General features: G+C 39.8%; 1 protein-coding gene across 7 annotated transcripts in view; it reads right to left on the reverse strand.

Annotated features, from left to right (window-relative positions):
* The window catches only part of LOC111875435 (protein grainyhead), a 515137-nt gene that overhangs the window by 309021 nt on the left and 186320 nt on the right, over positions 1-19796 (reverse strand). Inside the window, exon 1 of one of the 7 annotated variants that reach the window (XM_023871685.2) lies at positions 2179-3017. The exons of the other annotated variants lie outside the window; for them this stretch is intronic. The gene's annotated coding sequence lies outside the window, so the exon portion shown is untranslated. Of the gene's footprint in view, positions 1-2178; positions 3018-19796 lie in introns of those variants that run through there. 7 annotated transcript variants of the gene reach the window in all.

The raw sequence follows: 19796 nt of genomic DNA on the forward strand, positions 1-19796 counted from the left end.
TTTCAATTTTTAACTGGCACTTTCAACCTCAAAAGGAATAGGATCAGGTACTAACGGCTCAGCTGTATGTATTTCTCTCTGCCCAACATCACTGACCCTATGAATGTGGTACATGCAGTAACTGAGAGGAGTAGTTCTTACTCCCATTCAAAATGTTATTGGGTCACAATTCTCATCCTTCACTAAGCTACTGCTAGATTGGTAACCCCTCTTAAATTCATTTATGACTCTATGCTGATGTCTAATATTCTTCTTTTTACTGTTCATTGCAGTCTCATTAATTTGACTTTCGAACATTCCCTCTTTTTATTACAGAAATTCCTGTTTGCTTCACGATTTACATTTTTCAAATTATCTCAATTTATTTCGCTTGGATCCTCTAACCACTGCAATTTGGCTTGTTTCCTTGCCAGTAATTTTGAGAATCGTTCGTCGAACCATGGTTTATGCTTTTTCAATTAATAACAATCTAGACTCTCTTTAGCTGAATTGTTTATATTCTCTTTTATAGTGTCCCGAGCTCTAGTAACATCCACCTCAGCGTCTAAGTTTCCAAAACCTATTTGTGATTTCAGCACGATACTGCTCTATACTTTCTACCTCGTTTAATTTCTTGAGACTGAACCTCTTCATATGAAATCTATGCGTTATTTGTTTAATCACTGTCAGTCACTCCCTAACGTTTGCCATCACCAGACAGTAGTCGGCATCAGAGTCTGCTGCCTTGAATGATCGGAAATCAAGTTCACTTGAATGCTGTTTCCTGTCTATCAAAATATGGTCAATTTAGTTGTGGGTCTTTCCATCGGGATATGTCCAAGTAATGAAGAAAGTAGTCTTCTGGGATGTGGCACCGTGTAGATGTGGTGTTAACCGACGTTTTGGAGGAACGTATCGCCTCCATCTTCAGGGTAGAAGGAAAAATAAGAAAATCCGCAAGCGGAGGCGATACGTTCCTCCAAAACGTCGGTTAACACCACATCTACACGGTGCCACATCCCAGAAGACTGCTTTCTTCGTAGTCACCGCCGTGAAAACCTCAAATCTTATATGTGCAAGTAAAGTTTACGAATGTTACGAAGCGGGAACATACTTTTAACAATCAGATTTTTTATGTGGCAAAATTTACTGCTCTAACTCAATTATCATTACTGAATTCGGGTCAGCTAATTCTCTACCTATATTAGCACTGAAATCTCCTAACAAACGTTTTGAATGGTATTTAAGGAATTTACTAAATTCACATTCTAGTTCCTCGTAGAAGCTGTTCTTCATACCAATTGTATCTACTGTTGTGACATGTACATTCAGAATGATGATATCGCACCATCGACCTCTTACTATTATGTATGACATCCTCTTGCTAAAAGAAACCTCTACCCTCTCAACTGCTGATATGACTCTTTTATGTACGAAAAACCTGTACATAATTCATGGCTCTCATTCCCCCTTCTATAGAAAAATGTATATTCTCCTGCTGGTTCAGTGCCACCTCTGTCCTATTTGACCTCCACTACTCCCACTAAATCCAACTTATATCTTAATATTTCTATCGCAATGTCATGCGCGACCCTAACCTATGTGTCTTAGTAAGAAAGATATAATACTAAGTTAAAACGTTTCGAATTTGATAAATTTTTAAAAATGGTTTACAGACCTACTGAAAAAATATTGTGTTCCGTACTGTGCATACGTAATCAGTATCGCGTCACTTGTTTATGAGTTATAGATAAGAATGGCAGTAAACGTTGCGAGTGTGCAGACACGTCACAAGAATTTCCATATTCCTTAGTAAAAATTACAAGACGGAAAAGCAATTGCACAAAACACTCTAGCACAATTTTTTTACTTAAGTATTAGTGACTTTTATCACTGTATTTATAGGGAGAAGAATAATATTACACTAAAATTATATCGAACCTAATAAATCACGTATTCTTCAAAACAGTATTATAGAGAACTCCATACGTTAAGCGCTGTGTTCGATCCTAGATAATGACTTGAATTTTTAGCCGTGATATTACAGTCTATTAACGGACATAATATATAACTTGCGCACTAGTAACTCCTATTTAATTACTTGTATTCTACGATTTCCACTCTCTTTAAGAAACGGTATAATAACTTGCTGCATGAGAACAAATACATCGCTTCTATTCGCATTACAATATAGCTTACCTTGGTTCCGTGTTGCCGGGTTGAACCAAAACTCCAAAATTGGAAAACACTTTGAAGCAGTTCTGTAAAACTTTTCGAAGTAAAAATATTCACCCCAATGTACTACTATTCACTATGTTTTGTTTGATCAGAAACAAAAATCTAAATAAATTACGTATATCATTCTACCACCTGCGACATCACTGGTTATGTTTCCCTTGACGATAATTTCATTAAATAACACGCACGCACTTCATACACCAATATCTGAGTAAATAAAAATATTCTTTTTATTTCACGAAACCGTTTTTATTACGCCAAACACACGCATATTCACTTGTAACACAAACACAAAGTTACTGCACTTCCTTGTTGATTATGCAACTCTTGATGTGGGGGTGAGTTGCACGAAACATGTCCAAATGCACAAATGAGTAAGAAAAGTCATTAAGGAAATAATAAACAATCAGGGCAAGTCACTTCATGTGGAATTGGTCATCGAACAAAATTTGTACCGAAAGGAGCAGTACCGAGAAGTTATCGGTTTCGGGTGGCGGTGTCATCAACAAACGGTGCAGTTGTGCTGCACTTCGGGTTGACAACCATAACTAGTCTGGCTGCAACCAGTTCGCCGGGTTCCTTGTACATCCACCCGTCTGAAGATGATGGTACCCACGAAGACTGCTTCGCCGACAGGGTGTAACAAGCAATAGTTGATAGTCTGCCAGACAAGAACCACACACACACATACGTACATACACACACCTGTCCCCCTATGTGTGCATGTGTGTGTACCGTAAGATGAAGACTACTGCCTGAACCCCCAAAGGCAACGGGCTGGGGCCCTCAATAACTGGATGGCCTACCTACACCGGCAATACAGTCGGCGTGTCCACTACAGCCATCTACCGGATCCTAGACATAACTGAATCCCCCTCTCCGTGTTCTTCCCTCCCTCCTCACACGTCTTGCCATACAACCTACACTTATAATTTTTGCTTCCTTCTCCTCCCCCTCTACGTCTTTTTAACCATTTCCCTTATACACATACACACGATACCCTCCCCTACACCCCTCAAGATTCCTGTATGTGTTAAGTTCCCCCTGACGCAGTACTTGTCCCCCCCTCCAATTCCCCAAGTGTCTACAATAGCCTCCTCACCTTGCACCTTCCGAGTGCCCCTTCCTTTGCACTATCGGCATGACCCCTAGTCTTACCTTCCCATGGTCTGACCCTCGGGGCAGAACTGGCTGACCAGTTTCCTTCAGTCACAGGCAGACGTCAATGCTTTGCATATCGCACGCCGTGTCATAATACAATCTGCAATATTCCTAACTTTTAAAACCAACCACGTCCACAATTATATGTAATGATCATATATATAGTGTAATACTATAATCTTGAAATTTATATCTTTATTTGCTCTTTTGAAGAGCACCTCTACTTTGCTTCGCATAAACATACAAGTAACTTGTAAATACTTTTTGTGTGTTACTTTGATTAGCGATGTTTTATCGACTGATTACAAAACGCAAAAAGTAAGTTGTTGCATTCCATCCATGCCTACAATTTACGCACCATTTTCTCTTGACCAATTCATATATGCGTGTCCATGTTTTACATTGGATTTGCATTTATAATTAAAACAACTCAGCTTCCAGAATTAGAACAGTACAAATCACGTAATGCGAAAACAGGGAAAAGATGAGCAGAACTTCTCAGGTTTGATTGTGGTATCGTTGGATCAATACCCATTTTTATTTTAAATTAAACATCCACCAGAATTTTGTGCTTGTCTGTTAAAGAAAAACATGCCTCGACTTCTCATTGTCTAATCTTGTATTTAATTTATGTTTGTATTATGCAGATTAAAATACAAGATCAATTCCGCTCATAGTAGGACCAGAATAACACAGAACGATACGCAACTAATACCTCCTTCAGAAGACAAGAGTCGGCCAGCTCGTGAAGAAATATCCCACGTTTTACAGAGATAAAGTAGTCCACCACTTGACAAAATTCTGAGTCTGGTGAATCCAGTCTATAATGTCACATATTAATTTATATCTATTTTAATATTATCCTCTAATCTACTCCTAGTTTCCTCAAGTCCTTTCAAGTTTTCCTATTTAAATTCCTTGTGTATTTCACATCTCGTTAACTTAATATCCTTAATAATAGTTGTAGAAAAGTGCAAATTAGGAATCCGTCTAACGTGTAACTTCCTGGGTCCTGTTATTACTCACTGTCTTTTACGTACGAGTAACTTAAGAGTAGATAGCTGGTGGTTCCCACCGCGACGTCCCGGGTTCGATCCCGGATCTAGTCAAGTGGGATTTGTGATGGCCACTTTGTCCATCACTGGGGCAAGTTTTCTCCGAGTACTTCGGTTTCCCCTGCCAGTCTTCATTCCACCAATTGCTCCACAATCACCCTCACCAATCATCTGGGGCTGGTACCATAGGCCAGAAGTGGCTGCAGTGCAAGGGATTTAGTCCCACCCCACTAGCAATAAAAAGAATGCTCGCCAGCTTGCTCCAGCGGTTATGCATCTCACTTGGATTGCTGAAGTGTCAGGCTCAAATATCAAACCGGGACAGCGAATTTACTGACTGATGTTTCTCGTGGTTTTCCTCTCACCCTCCAAGAAAATTATTGGAAATTATTTCTGTTTAGGCCACAACAGCTGCATTCCGCAACACTTCACATTTATTATTCACTGTTATTCTTCCATTCGACGCTGCGCCCGTATAGTCTGTTACACTGACGGCGTCGTTACCTAAGAACAATAACAAAATAAATCAAATGCGAAACCCGTTTACTGCCTATCATAAGAAATAATACACCTCCTGTTTGTTTTTATATTTAAATGAGCTTGATGACATATTCCGTGGATCTATACATCCACTCCTCATGCGTCTAGTGGCATAGTTCTTAATTATTTAAGCACAGGGACAATTTCATCTCCTTACTTTACCTTATGATCACACTTCTGTAATAAGGACAAGAGTTTCTTCGTTCGGCGTATAGTTTTTGAGAGAGATGCCGTCAAATAAACGGTACAGTAAACTATCCCAGTAACGGGCCGTGGGGACTTGATGATGTGAGACGTAGAGGCTCCCACGTTTTCTAGACAATTGGCTCACAGATGGCGCTGAGGTTTCCAACCTTACACGGCGACCGGTATCCCTTTACCCCCAGGAAGATTCCTGGTACTCATTTCTGCTAGAGGTTGAGTGAACCCCAGGGCCATAATGCGGCTGGAAGGATTAGGTCAATTTAAAATCCGGTGACCACATCGGGAATTGAAACCACTACCTTCCGGCTTGTAGCATAGTGCTTCAACCAACTACGATACCATGTGTCCACGTTGACGTCAAATTGCGAAGTAAAGCCAAAATTTAACAATGAGAATATCTCTAATGTTATCATAAACACGAAGATTATTCTAAAATTATGTGGGGGACAGAAAAATGGGAACAGATGTGGACATGAAGTCATTTCTCCTTTTCCTGAAAATCCCAGTGCTCTTTAATGCTAGCCCTAACCTTTAAGGGGAATAAATATTTTATACATAAACACATCAGGTTTCGTAATGACACCTCAAGCACTAACGCTTTAGAGTAAAGAGGTAACTAGTTCGAATCCCTCGAGTAGGATAGCCTGTTAAGACTGAAGTGTTTCATTTTTCCCCCCCTCAGCTGTTCCAGCAGAATGACAAGTCAACTTAGAAATGGGCGAACATTGCTTCCCCTAGAGCCCTCGCCTATTCTCCATTAACGGCTACATAATGTAGCATGTTAAAGTAATATCACTGAATAACTAAAGAATAAAAAAAAATGTTCTCATTGACAATTTTCAGTGATGTTTCATCACTTATTTTAAGAACTTATATCAACTGCAAAATTTACTTAGCGTCTGATTACAAATGAGAGGACGAAACAAACTGCGCATATAATGCAGGTGAGAAGAAGCGATCTGTCACCGCTTCCTTCACCGAAACACTGAAGAAACATAAAATTTGGAAAACCAGTCACCAGTTTGGAAATAAATTTGTATTTCCTGAAAGCGAAATCAGCGTTTTACAGTAGACCTAATATGTCGATAAAATCCACATAAATTAGTACTTGAAAAATGTGTAAAAGTTAACATAAAGGTATCCCTGTAACAGGCCGTGGAGGCCTATAGGGTTGTGAGATGTTGAGGCTCCCACATTTCCTAGAAAATCGGCTCAGAGGTGGCGGTGAGGTTGTCAGCCTTACGCGCCGGCCGCCCTTTACACCCCGGAATATTCCTGGTATTAATTTCTGTTAGAGGCTGAGTCGACCCCAGGGCCATAATGAGGCTGGAAGGGTTAGGTCAATTGGAAAAAATCCACCTCATCGGGATTCGATTCCGCGACCTTCCGGCTTGTAGCATAGTGTCTCAACCAACTACGCTACCGCGTTCCCCCTTGAAAGATGTGTATAAAGGAAAAAGTAACATAATGTTAATTATATGTAATCAGTATTATTGGTCAAAATGAAGCTACGAATTATAATAACCTACTCACCTAGTGTGACGTGGATAACAAATATTTGTCATGTACTTATTTTCAGAACTCTTTCAAAAAGACGCAGACCAACTCCATGGAGTGAAGTCATTCTGGACAGCATAACAGCAAATTATCAGTCAAAATATGTACTGTCATTAATGGGAGGTGAATGTTCATTACCGTACTCACGAGATTCCGCTACTGTACAATTTCCTAAACTAGATCAATCCAATCAAAATATTGCATAAAATAAGCAAATTATGTATACCTGTGCACAATCTATCTATCTATCTATCTATCTATCTATCTATCTATCTATCTATCTATCTATCTATCTATCTATCTATCTATCTATCTATCTATGACTCTACAGTCTGTCATGTTGGACCTTGACCGCTTTGTCAGTTGCTCAGTCCTATACACAGTCTGTAGGACTGCTTGGAGAGGGGATCAGCCCGTCGCAAGGCCGCTACCTTCACACAGAACAACACACACACAGAATAAACGCACAAAGACATCTATGCCTTGAGTGTGATTCGAACCCAACTATCCCAGGTTACAAGCGTTACAAGCGAACGAAGACAGTCCATGCCTTAGACCGCGCGACCACTGTGAACGGTCTGTGCACAAACTATACACAATTCTAATCCATCTTCATGTAGTACAGTGCTGATCACAGTGGCCACGCGGTTTAAGGCAAGAACTGGCTTCGCTCGCTGGAACGCTGGGATCGTGGGTTCGAATCCCACTCAAGGCATGGATGTCTTAACTGCCTCAAGATTACTAAGCAGCCTTTCACAGGATTTAATGTTCATACCGCCAACGCTTAGTGTATTCCTCAAAGATGCCGCATCCTTTCTTTGTCTGTCTGAGTTTTAAGAATCAATTATTAATTATGATTTCATACTAACGTTTAAGTCTTTTACACAACAAAACGTATTGTGCTTAGGCCTAATAACTATTTGGCGCATTTTGCTCTAGGAAAGAAATAAACAAAAGAACATCGTCGGTAGTATAAAGAAGCATCCATCACTACGCAAGTTTATGGATGTTAATTACAATATTAGAGATCTCATTAAATCAGACTGAAGTTCATGTTGCTCGTTTAAATCTTATCTCATGACCTTGTTCGCCCGTTGTTCATAATACATTCTCTTACGCGACCTTGCTCTTTCTGGCTTCTAGTTCCAACTTTGTTTCACGTCTGGAGCCACGCTAAGGTGAAATTCAACGGGCCGTAAAGAACTGCTTCTTCCAGCAAGGAGGAATGAAAGTTATTTAACTAAAAGACATGATCTATATAAGTGAGTTTTATTAATTTTTAACAAATACTTTTTTTCGTATTGCATATGTCTTCTTGAGAAAAGAATGCTTGGATGGAATAATGGATATCTGGTATTAAAGATCAAAATAAATAAATACATGGAAGGAAGTCATGCATTCCAATCCCACGGTCAAGTCTTCATCACGTCATCAAACGTATTTACAAATAACTCATGCTGTCTCTTTCGTCAGTAACTTCCCTGGATCTTTCTGCAAAGTTATTGGAGACGGTACCGGACATAGGAGAGTTAGAGAATTACCAGTTCTGTCCCGATAAAACCTGCAGAGGCTGAGGAAAATTGCGAAACTAGAAACAGGGAGGACATAGTGTGTGTGGAAGATGGGTGTCAGAGTACTTGCAACCTTCAGAACTTACTAATATGGTACAGTATCTATTGCCATTCCATCGCACTTCACAGCCACCCTTCTTCAGGGATCAGAGAGAACACGCATGTACACAGACCTACATACTATTATTGTTGGGTATAAATTCGGGGAACGCGGTAGTGTACTTAGCTGAGGCACTATGCTAACAGCAGGAAGCCCGCTGGTTCGATTCCCGATGAGGTCACTGAATTTTTCAACTTACTTAATCTTTCCAGCCGCAATATGGCCCTCGGGTCGACACAGCCTCTAACAGAGATGAGTACCAGGAATCTTTCATGAGGGTAAAGAGTGGTCGGTGCGTAAGGTTGACAACCTTACCGCCATCTGTAAGCCGATTGTCTAGAAAATGTGGGAGCCTCAACATCTCACAACCCTATGGGTCTCCAAGGCCTGTTAGTGTTATAGCTTTAACTTATTATTTTTACAGGGTTTTGAATCCCTAGTTATTTTTTTCCTTTGGCGCTACAGCCCCAATTTGGGCCTTGGCCTACCTCCATGAAACTCTCCGTTTCACTTCGGTTTACTATATTTTAGATATTCAGTAAGACTCCTTGGGTGGGTGATCAGCTCGTCGCAAGGCCCCCTAGTTCATTACTCCGCAATATAATATATTATAATTATAAAATTAATATACATTTTTATGTACGGAATAATGGGAATTTTTCATTAATGTATGATTTTATTGCCAGTATTTTTATTCTACATATTAAAACCAGAATTATTAAGTAATTGGCTCTTTCTACAAAAACATATTAACTTGTTTGCTTTCCCCCCACCTTCCTATTTCATGTTTAGATGTTCTGCCTTTGTTTCAAGTCAATGTAATTACATGTGTAGATTACTAGATAGAAGTCTTAATAATAAAATTATAATTTCTTTATCGTAAATAACGAGAAACAGAGAAGAAACGACAGCCATTTGTCATCCCCTTCGCATTCAGTAATAGTTCAAACTCGATCCATCCATTAGTTCTCCACCACAAATATAAAATATAATGCTTCATTACTTTACAAAGGCAGACATGAATTATCACTATTCAGTAAGTACATTTTTCTTCTTAACAATATGGCCACCATTACATGAGATGAGCTAAACTCTTACCTCGACTTAACAAACAGGATATTTTACTCACCTATTCAATGTAGTCAATGCGCCTGCTTTCCTTACCATTCGAAAAAAGCCGAAGGAATTTGCGCTGCCGTGTAAAGGAGTGAGGCATGAACGTAAAATTACGTTTTCACTGGAAAGTTAATTAAAAATATTGGAGGTATTTAAGAGAAGAGTCGCAACAGCAGAATGGACCAAACTGATTAATTAGAATTAATTATTTACACACCCAGTCTTCTGTCCAATGGGTATCGAAGCGTTTCACGGATGCCCTATGTTCCAAGTGGGAGCAACAAGAATTAGGAGCAGAAGAAGAAAAAGAAAAAAAAGAAAAAGAAAAAGTAGAAGAAATACATACGTGTACCAGATACATTTCTTCCTGGCTACGTCTATTTCAGAAATTTAAAGAATCCAATTAAAAATCCACAGGCCGAAGGAGCGGACACCACAGAGAACAAGGACTACGTAACAAAAATGAGTAAAAATGTCAAATCGGAAACATAAATAGCTGACTTGTAGTTGTATCTGTAATTTCTTTAGCAACTCAAGCTAAGGCTATTAGTCCCGAATGATTTGATGATAACGAAAAATGAATTGGAAGGGATGTGGAAGGAAATTATCGTGGCTCAATATCAATTATTATCCCGGAATTTTCCTGGAGGGGCAGAAGAAGGCCACGATAACCTCAACCAGGATAGTCGCTGTCCCAGCCTCTGTTCGGGTCGGGCTTCTCCCAGGTCCAAGGCAGAAATGTTTTTGCTCGAAACAGATCGCTCCGTGGCAAACAAATATAACAAGCAACAAGAGTCATCACTATAGTGCGTATAGGCCGTGAAGGCCCATACTGTTGTGAGACATCGAGGTTCCCGCATCTTCTAGACAATCGACTCACAGATGGCTGTAAGTCTGTCAGTCTTACGCACCGGCAGCCCTTTAGACCCACAAATATTCTTAGTACTCATTTCTGTTAGAGGCTGAGTCGAACCCAGGGCCATATTGCAGCTGGAAGGATTAGGTAAATTGAAAAAATCCACCTCATCGGTACTCGAACCCGTGACCTTCTGTTTGTAGCATAGTGCCTCAACCAATTACGCTTCCGCGCACCTCCTATAGTGTATATATTTGTATTTTCCTAAAATCGCCACGCCTCTCATAAGGAGAAATGACCATCTAAACAAGGGACCTGTGTCTCTCACATGTGTCGAATGTTTGAAGAGATAGACAAGCTGCAACTAATTGCAATTTTTAAGTGCAGCCACATTAGGTAAGCAGACAGTTTGTTCCTTTCTGTACAGTAGATAACAACCGTTGCGCCACAATGCGTCTGATAGTTATGTTATCCTTCATGATCTTCGTTCTTGTGTTTGGATGTACTCCTAGATTTTCTCCATATCGGTAGAGTTGTATATTTTAAAACATTATCGATTTAAAAAGTGTTTGTATTGTATTTCTAATTTGTTTTGACTGAAATTCGAAGAAAAAAAGATTTTTCGCCAGTTTTCAAATTACTATATCTCTTTAATTATGAGTTGGATACCATTAGTATATTAAAATTTTTTGTTCCAAATTACCTCAGGAATGCCCTCCTTAAGTGGGGGTAAAACTTCGTGAATCAGTCTGTATTATTATTTCGGAGTTGAATATTCTGGACATTAGAGAACGTATTCTAAAAAGCACTACGGTTAACACTAATAGCCCGATTATTAAGGAAACAGGACCAATTATATTTTTTATGAAATGAAAAACAGCCCCCGGAGGAGAACATTTCAAAAACTGTTCAACACTCCAATCATTGTTTGTTATATATTCCACATATGATTTATGGGTTCTACAATGTTGCTTTATCAATAATTAAAGCCCTACAGCATTTAAAATAATCCCAACAGACAGAATTTTACGTACCAATATTTGTGCAGATTAATTTATTTTTCTTTCTATAATAGAAATATTATTAAACCAAAAAAAAAAAAATTAAGAGCAGTCCATCTGCAGAATATGTGACGTATAAACCTATTTGGTACATACAATGTTCTCTTATCAATCTGTACGAGGCATGTTCAGAGAGTTTCAATTATTTTTCTCAGCTTTCCTTACAAATATTTGCACTTACACTATTATAAATTACGTCTGAATTGTTTCTGCTATAGTTACACATTTTCTAATAGAATAATACAGTCTTTTTTTCCATTTCTGAAGCTTAATCTCTTGCCCTGAGGAAGGAATATAATGACAACATATGTTCAGACCAAATTCTAAGTAAAATATATGAACACACGATAGTTACGACTGCTTACTAAGTTTGCCTAAGATAGGCGAATTGAGTAATATTTCTCGGGCAGTTAAAAAACTAGGCCGATCACAGTGGTCGAGCGGCCTGATTCCCGCTCAAACGCTAGGATTGTGGGTTCGAATCTTACTTGAGATTTGGATGTCTTTGTGCGTTTATTCTGTTTTTGTGCTGTCCTGTGTGTAGGTGGAGGCCTTGCGACGGACTGATCCCCCGTCCACGGAGTCCTACCGACTATATAAAAGATCAATAAACTTGAAAACCGACCAACGTACAGCAAAGGGCTGTAGAGCTATTGATAGATAGAATTAAAAAATTACAGAGAGACCATCAGGAACACAAATTAGAAGGAAAGGAACACATTATGAAACCTGATGAGATAATACGAGTATATCTTCAATAACGTCGAATGAAATAAAATCAGGATCAAATAAGGATGAAAGGTTTGTAAAGAATATCAGACTGAAGTCATTACGAAGAGATTTCAATGGAAAATTCTTGTGTTAACAATAGTGAATCTTCAGGTTACAATAGTCGATAACAGGCCAAATAATTAACCTTTTATTTCGTTAGTTGTCTAGAAAACGACGATTTATGTAGGTAGACATAGTCTAGTAGAGAAATTAATTTCTATTTGCCTTTTTTTTTATTGCTAGTGGGGTGGGACTAAGTCCCTTGTACTGCGGTCACTTCTGGCCTATTGTACCAGCTCCAGATGATAGGCGAGGGTGATTGTGGAGCAATTGGTGGAATGAAGATTGGCAAGGTAAACCGAAGTACTCGGAGAAAACCTGTCCCAGCGCCACTTTGTCCACCACAAATCCCACTTGACCAGACCCGGGATCGAACCCGGGCAGCCGCGGTGAGAAGCCAGCGACTAACCGCTTGGGCTATGACGCGGCTAAATATCTGGTAGCGTCGGGAATCGAACCCGGACCTCTGGATCTGTAGCCAAGAACTCTGATCACTAGACCACAGAGGCGGGTTTCTATTTGTCTTAGTTGAGACGATGCTGGGTTGCACTGAGAACCATAATGACCAACTCCATTTCTCATGGCATTAGAAAATCTCTCAGCACACAGACAATTTAATTGTTATTACTTGGCTAAATCAGTAACGCTACAGAACAGCGAGGACTTCGTGATCAGAATTCGAGATGAACAAAATGTACAACACAACGAACATTCAAGGACTGCTCAGTCGCTCTCTATCACATGTGTGATTTTTTGTAACCTTGACTTTCATGGAATCTAACTTACAAGCCCTATTCTAAATTACCATTCGAGTTCTTAGAAACATTCTACACACACAGGCAGTTTGTTCAGATCTAATCTGTCTATTGCATACAACTTCACAGCTATATCGTTTTATCGTTTTCCCGTGTTTATCTGTCTGCCGTAAATGAGAATATATTATGATCGTCGAATATAATATTTACTCGTATCTCGACTGGATTGTGAACCCCTCTGAAATATTTTCCTGATTTTCCTCAGTTTTTTCAAGGTTAATATCAGGAAATGGCCGCCTCTGTGGTCTAGTTGTCACAGTTCCTAGCTACAGATCTATAGGTCCGGGTTCGATTCCCGTCGCTACTAGATTTTCTGAGAAGTAGTGGTTCTGGAACGGGGTCCACTTATCCTCGTGATGATAATTGAGGCGCTATTTCAAAGAAAGAGCGGTTCCGGTCTAGAAAATCGAGATTAACGGCCGTGGGGATCCTTTGCGCTGACCACGAGACACTCTCTATCCGCAAAAGTTGGCACAATCTTCACAGACAAGCGGCGGTCGCTCGGTTGGTATAGTTCGCTTGAGGACTAAAGGCCGCGAAATTTTGTTTTAATATCAGGAAATTGTCCTGAAGTGGGCCAGAATATGTCCTACTCATTCTTTAAATTTACTGCATATATTCATCGGCCTTTCATTCAATCTTTCCATCCTACTTCCACTCAACCTGTCTCACTTCCAGAGTCGTTAGCTGGGCCATGTATTCCGAAGTACTTAGAACGATAGTGCGTACAATATACTCGTAATTAATTTACTTAAGTTGGCTGGGAACACACTTGACAATTAATTACATTTAAACAGACTGGGAACACACTACTTAATTAACTACACTTAAACTAACTGGGGCCGGTCACAGTAGCCGAGCGGTCTAAGGCATGCACTGTCTTCGCTCGCTCGGAAGCCAGGATCGTGGGTTCGAATCCCAAACAAGGCATGGATGTTTGTGTGCGTTTTTCTGTGTTTGTGTACAGGTAGAGGCCTTGCGACGAGCTGATCACCTACCGTATGTGTAAGATCAAGAAAAACCGAAGTGAACGGAGAAGTGTAGGCCTAGGCCCACTGGGGCTGTAGTGTCAAGAAAAAAAAACTAACTGGGGAATTAATGTTTTAATTCAACCTAAACTGACTGGGGAAAACATATCTTAATCAACTGTGCTTAATTTTACTGCGAACACACTCCTTAATTAATCATACTCAAATTAACTGTGGAACAATATTTCGATCAACACAGATTAACTGGGGAACATTATATTAATTAATTGCACTTAAATTGACTGAAGAACACTTCTTAATTAATTGCAATTAAATTGACTGGGAAACACAATAATTAATTAATTACACTAAAATTGACTCTCAAAAAGACTTCCTTATTTATCAGATGCTTGATCACACGAAATTTCTAAATATTGAATTTACTGACCGTCGAAGTGTGGACTTACTATGGTTCGCGACGGTTAGTAATATTAATGTCTTCAACATTTACATAAATTTATCTGAATCGCTGTCGTATATCGCGCAACCGGCATCTAAACAGTCAAAAATCGCCGTTCACTGCCCCGAACTGTATTTCATTTTATTACCTTCATAAAGCCACAACCCATATCTGTTCTCAAAAAGCATTCAACACGCAGAATTACTACCGGATAATTTTCACGGCTCTAGAGCGTTCCAGGTTCTGTCGCTGGTTGAACAGAACCAAACACGATGTCATACATCTGTCAAATTGAAACAATGCTACTCAGGGACTTACATTCTCTCCCCAAACCAGCAGGTTTAAAAGGTTTACTCAGGCGCGAGAAAGACATAAGCCTGAGCGCTATTCGTACCTATTATCAGAATACACTTGTAGTACAAGCTACTATCTTGATGTATTTGATTAATGCAAGATTAAAGCGCTCCTGGTGCCTGAAGAAACCATCAGGTTTTGACACATAAAGGCTTTAAATTCTTATTACTCAGACAGGCAAAATCCAATTTTAAAAATAGTCTAAATAAAGGTAATATTGTCCCATAGCTAGGGCAGTTAATCACCAGCTTCCAACCGCAGCTATGGTTTCTCTCTTCCAGGTCAGAGAATATGGGATTTGTGGTGGACAAGTGGCACTGGGACAGTTTCTTTCCGACTACTTCGGCTTCCCTTACGAGTTCTCATTCCACCAGCTGCTCCATACTCATCTATAGTCATTCGGGGGTGACAATTTGGACAACGCACTGGCGACTCAGTCTTACCTCGCTTCACGAATTACAAAAAAAGCAAGAATAAATTATCAGAAACCGTCCCAGTAAATATCCAGAACGAAATCCGTTAGTGCACATATTACGTGTAAGTACGTGTAAGGGTCTCACCAACAAGAAGCTGTCGCCTCATGAAGAAGGGATGAGTGACAGGTGTCTGACAGAACACTGTATATCAGAGTTGTGGTTTGATTCCTGAGGCCAAGCGTTTTGCCTACAGCGAAACGTATCGGTACGTCCGTATCTTGGTTGACCTCGACTACGTCACAGTAGTAAAATGATGTCACGTAAAGAATTCTTCAGCGCGTGCATCTACGTGGACTATCAAGATATATAGAGATAAGAGTTAAATGTCTTCATAACTGAGACGTCATTGGTAGGTTACAGGCACGACCTAAGTATCGAGGTCTGTTTATTAGGTCTAGCGTGGAACAGGAAGGTACAGAACGGTATACTTATACCATTGGTTCCATGTCTTGTATATGGGTCACTAATGGGACCGTTACGTTTAGGATTGCTGTTTGCGACTGGGAAACGCTGATCTATACAGATCATACTCAGTGCAAAATCGCAGTAGTCTACGGATCCTCAGATACCGAGCCGTTCAGCCTGACTCAAATTATTTCTTCCCCCTCGCACCAACTTTGGAGGAAAGTGTTGACTTCTCAGTTTCATGATCAATTTACAGACGGTAGGACTCCTTGGACGGGTGATCAGCACGTCGCAAGGCTCTACATAAACACAGAACAACACGAACACAGAATAAACGCGTACACACCCCTAATATCCATACCTTGTATGGGATTCGAACCCACGATCCCGACTTCCAAGCGAGCGAAGACAGTACATAATTTAGACCGCTCGGCTACCGTGACTGGCAGACTGATTCAGTAGCATTATTTATTAATTAATTAATTTATGTATTAATATTACATTCAATGTCATTTGACACCGTTATAAAGTGTTCAGGCCTACAAAATATTGAAAAATGTTGCTTTACTATTCCTAATGAGGAAAGACAGTCATTTCGTACAAAAATCAGTTACATTAAAGGGTTCCGATTTTAATGAAACTTCCCCAACAAAGAATTTTCGTAACTGAAACGTATGAAGCGATGTTTGTAATTTTATTAGGAGACGGAGGATGTTTCACAAGTTGCCCAGAAATGTGAAACGAATCCTGCCTCCTTATAGAACTATTCCGGATCATTTATTCACGAGAAGAAATTGGCTTTAATATTAGATGGATTTTATTTACCTTTCACAAATCAAGACAGATAAAACTTCTCGTTCACGAGAGATGCCCTGCTTTACTAACTCTAGCCCAATGTACCTTTCCGTTCCAGTTAAAATCAACTAAAAAGTGCTCGTTTGATTCGTGGATTTGGCTTTATCCTCAAGGTGTTTCAGCTCCCGTATTAAGCTGCAAGTCTCTTAGGTATTGTAACGTGTATAGCTAAGCAACTGCGCGATAAACACCTCGCTTAAGCGCGTGGCAAAAATATACGTTCATTACTAGGCAATAACTCAGTAAACAAATTTCCGCATAGGCAGTGACGTCACACAAGAGTGGATAGAGACCACGTGACGTGCTTTCTGTGAGTCCGCGCCGAAGGTTTATAAGGGATGCCAAAAGTCGTTTGCCGGCATTCGTAATTTGGAGGAGTGAGTAATAGATGAAATTCAGTTGAGTTCCGAGGTTCCAGTGTGACTTAACACGAAATGGCAAGAAGAATTTATAGTGATTTGAAGTGATAGTTTCTGTGTTGAGAGTCATTGCTAGGAGACGACTAGTAGAGACTGAGAATATTGGTGCGTTTGCAACGATGAACTGTAAATTGTGTAAATCAGCGAAAACGCTGTATTACTTTTAATTAAGAGAGATTGTAACCAAAGTGTTATTACATCCAATCATTCGATCTATAACTCGCACTTTCGTCACGTTTACCCCATACACGTGATAATACCGTGTCTGACTTTACTGTCTCCCATCATCAAGAGCACAATTAAAACACCACCCAACTGATCCTCCTATGAGGGTTCTCTCTTTCTTCCTCAGTAGGCCAGCAGAAGTTAGGATGATAAAAGAACATACTTGGAGCCACAAGCAATGCTGACTATATAACAACACTCTCAGTATCAAGAATACGAGTACATACCTCTATGATATGATTAGTGAATGTGGAGCAGTTGGTGGAAGGAGAAGAGGCAGGGGAAGCCGAAGTACTGCGTGAGAAACCGCCCCATTTCCATTTCGTCTATGATATATCTGAAATCGAACCCGGACTACGGCAGTGGGCAACCAACGGTGAAATCTGAGGTGTATATCATTTCGTTTTTAGTAGTTGGTATTACGATTAGATTGAAGCGAGTTACTGACAGCGCCGGAAAATTTTCAACTCTAAATGCATTTTGTTTTACACATCGAAACCGGCAATTTTTTTTCATTATAACGTCCATACAACTTATTAACAAAAGTACAATGACTGAAATATAATTTGTAACTTGATATCATACGTTATAAAAGTAAATATATCTAAAATCATTTTTATTTCTTAATACACTGAATATAGATTTATAATTATTGACTTGGATATAAAGAAAGAGAAAGACAGAGGAAATGGATTAAAAATGAGAAAGAAAAAAAATATGGAAATTGTTCATGTTGCAATATTAAGATTCCAGATTTTATTGAGGTGTTGAGAAATAGTACATTAGCGAAGTATCCTTTATCTCACTCTAAGAGTGCTCTAGTCTTTAGATGAAGCCTATATTTAAAAGCTTTAAGAAGCGTTACTTGTCTGATGAGGCACAAGTATATAAAGATATCAGCAATCCAGGAAGACATTCGTCAATCATACATGTGCAACAAAACCATTTACTTTAATTGTTTGTATAACCTACACGTATAACAGTGCAAGCTTCTTAGACAATTTGTCTCATTCTTCAAGCGTCACAATTTGACAATTCGAGTCCGACAATAACTTTTTTTCATTGCTTCCATAGCCCCCTTGGGCTTGATCATTTTACAGACGGTAGATCTCCTTCGACGGGTTATGAGCTCGTCGCAAGGTCTCTACCTAAACACAATAAACGCATACACACACTAAACTTCCATGCCTTGTGTGGGATTCGAACCCACGATCCCGGCTTCCGAGCGAGCGAAGAGTGCACATGCCTCAGACCGCTCAGCTACTGTGACCGGCCCGAAAATAAATATCCGGGACTCAATTTATTGTAGAAATTTATTATTTTATCACATGACGGAATTACTGAGCTGATGAAGTGGTCGGCAACATTTGTTTCTGTCACTCTGATAGCACGAACCTGCCTCAGAAATGCCGTTTGACGCAAATAGCGGAGGGAGGTGGGACGGGCCAGTAGTTATTGAATGTCACTCCACATGGCCATTCTTCTACTGATTTTCGTATTACCTCAAAGAAAACTAAAAGGAAGACAATTCATAAAATGCCACAGATCACAGAATGGCCAGATAACTGGGTTTCGTCCCGAAAATAACGTAGGCACACCTGAGGCATTTTATCAAATGGCAATACTAGGGGAACCACTGAATGCAATAAGAAGTGAAATGAGTGAAGCGGACCAGACTGTCATAAAGCTTCATCTTTTAAATGCAAGAATAAGAATATATATAAAGAATAGGCCTAATTATCTCTACGAAGAGAAATATTCAAGTAGAAATTGATGAAAGAATCTTAATGCGAGTTCTGTAGACGGAATTTAAATTTCATGGTGCCCTTGTGTTTGTTTAAGAACCGAGAATTGAAAGAAATATTAGTATTTTTTTTATTGCTAGTGGGGTGGGACTAAGTCCCTTGTACTGCGACCACTTCTGGCCTATTGTACCAGCCCCATATGATAGGCGAGGGTGATTGTGGAGCAATTGGTGGAATGAAGATTGGCAAGGAAAACCGAAGTACTCGTAGAAAACCTGCCCCAACGCCACTTTGTCCACCACAAATCCGACTTGACCAGACCCGGGATCGAACCCGGGCCAACGCAGTGGGAAGCCAGCGACTAACTGCTTGAGCTATGGCGCGGCCCAAAGTATGGGTAAGTGGCGGTGCAGTTAGAGGCATTCTTATCTTTTTGCACTGGATGATGCCAACTGACCCGGTCGCTCTGTCTCCGGGAAAGCTGCTCCTTGTATCCAACGGGTAGGAAATTGGGTGGGTCCCAGAACAAGTCTGGACGATGAGTAGAAGTTAATATCTCTTACCCCTCTCATTAATCGAACCCCTCAATATGCTGCTTGAATTTAGAAAATATAATTTTAAAGTTACAGGCTTTTAATTTTTTTTCAGGCACTGCTCACGGTTTATACACTTAAAATAACGAAGCCAGATTAGCATTTTTATCGTCAGAGGAACTGTTATTCTGGACGTTTACATAACTTCTTTCCGGTTTTGCACAGTCGGCACCCAATTTATACCAGCTTACATACATTTCAAAGATTATGAG

The sequence above is a fragment of the Cryptotermes secundus genome, unplaced genomic scaffold (assembly GCF_002891405.2).
Source record: "Cryptotermes secundus unplaced genomic scaffold, Csec_1.0 scaffold304, whole genome shotgun sequence".
NCBI lineage: Eukaryota > Metazoa > Arthropoda > Insecta > Blattodea > Kalotermitidae > Cryptotermes > Cryptotermes secundus.